Below are 2087 nucleotides of genomic sequence, written 5' to 3' on the forward strand. Positions count from 1 at the left end.
TATTGTAATGTCCACCGGATTTCGATTAGGGCATCCATTATCAACAGTGATTAGCCAAATCAAAATCAAAATATACTTTATTAAAGTAGGCTTTTCAATCGTCATTTAACAAACTATTTAAAGTAAAGCTACCACCGGAATGTAGACACAACCGAGAAGAAAATACACAGAAGATGTTCCAGCTCTTAAGTGCTCAACGCATTTACCTATTATTCCTTCATCCTCATGTTCTGATGGGATGGCAATCCAATACAACCCAACGTGACGTATCTGGGAGAGTGTTAGAGTTGTGTTGAGAAAAACAGAAATTTCGAGAACGAGATTTATAAACAAAATCAATATCTCAACTCGAGATTGATAAACTTTTCATTTTCAATTTGGAGTTTGAACTCAGGACTTAGGGATCTGCTGTCTTATAGACAACCAAGGAAGCCGTCACTGTGTGCAAAATTACAGTAAATCATTGTTAATGTAATGTTTAATATCGTTTATATTGTTAACTTGGTATTCGAATAACAATAAAAATACTGAATTAATTGTAAATATTCAATGCAAATTAAATGAAAAATCTGATCACGCGTTACATAGCAAACAAAATAAATATTTTATTACTTATATTAATTACACTTCACGTGGTGATAGGGCTTTGTACCAGCATGTCTAGGTAGGTACCACCCACTATACAGACTCAGTATTGCTGTGTTCCGGCTTGAATGGTGAGTAAGCCAGTGTAACTACAGGCACAAGGAACATAAAATCTTAGTTACCAAGGCTGGTGGCGCATTGGCGATGTAAGGAATGGTTAATGATTTTACAGCGCCATTGTCTCGGTGGTGATCACTTACCATCATATGGACAATTCGCTCGTCTACCTATATTATAAAAAAAATATTACGTCACATCATCTCGTGTACTCCTACCTTAAAAAATGCAACTCGTCCATTTCATTAACAGCAAACGTTATGATAACCGGAGGTCTTATAAAACAGTGCTTTTAATTTATTTTAATGATCCGAGCAGTGTCCATTGCGTTTCATGACGTAATGTAATTGCCGTCATCCAGCCGTCCTGGCTTTTGACCTCTTAGACTCAATTTAATTGAATAAATAAACACTAACTGTCGACGCGTTGCTGATGCGGCCAGGAATGTCTTTTTTTTAATTCCCGACTGGAAATGATAATTGGTAATCTTTGTTTTAGCGATAATTGCGTATTTATAAAAATATATCAATTGCATATTTTATATTTTCACGTTGAATGATTTTCATTTCGTGTTAAATAAACGCCTAGAAGATATATACTTAATATTTCCTTTTCATTTTATTTATTAATAAATTGCATCCGTGCAAAGCCTGGGCGTATCGCTAGTATAAGATCAATTCGAATTTAGTTTTCTTTTATACTCATTAGAATCCGTTCATTTTTTAAATACAAATCATTCTCTCCTTTGACACACTTATGTTATTTTATGGTATTTGAGAAAAAAAAAAAAACAAAAGAAACGCTATTATAATCTACATACAATTAAAATACAGCGTCCATTGTTAAAAGTTAGATTGATATAAGAGTTGCGTACTAAAGTGATTACCCAACAAGAGCTAACAATAGAATAAATGATACATTCAAATATAAACATTGCGTTTTATGTAATAAAGTTCAATTTGAATAATTTATTTCACGTCTTTTGTTCTAGTTCATGTCACTGGAACCTATCTCGGATATGATTAAATATTTGCAACTGAGGTACTTATCCCATATTTCGCTATCTCAATTAATGTTTCCGTAGTGTAGCGGTTATCACGTGTGCTTCACACGCACAAGGTCCCCGGTTCGATCCCGGGCGGAAACAACAATTTTGCTTTTTTTCATTGAAATATTGAAATCATATAGAGGTTTCCAACAAATAGTTATGTTGATTGGTTGACAATCGATTGATCCGTGCCTTCGTTGATTCTGTTCTGAAATAAATTCGAATATAATAAGACTAAAAATAATACCACCGTATCATATTAAGAAGCTAATTACTTTATATTACATTAAAATAATAATTGAAATAATCCTTCCTATATGACGACCCATGGTACAGG

The 2087-nt window shown here is 33.3% G+C and overlaps 1 non-coding gene across 1 annotated transcript; it reads left to right on the forward strand.

Annotated features, from left to right (window-relative positions):
- The first annotated feature begins 1776 nt into the window (after nucleotides 1–1776).
- Trnav-cac lies at nucleotides 1777–1849 on the forward strand. The gene has a single exon. It is a non-coding gene; the product is annotated as a tRNA-Val (tRNA).
- Nucleotides 1850–2087: the final 238 nt, after the last annotated feature.

The sequence above is a fragment of the Vanessa atalanta genome, chromosome 15 (genome assembly GCF_905147765.1).
Source record: "Vanessa atalanta chromosome 15, ilVanAtal1.2, whole genome shotgun sequence".
NCBI classification, from domain to species: Eukaryota; Metazoa; Arthropoda; class Insecta; order Lepidoptera; family Nymphalidae; genus Vanessa; species Vanessa atalanta.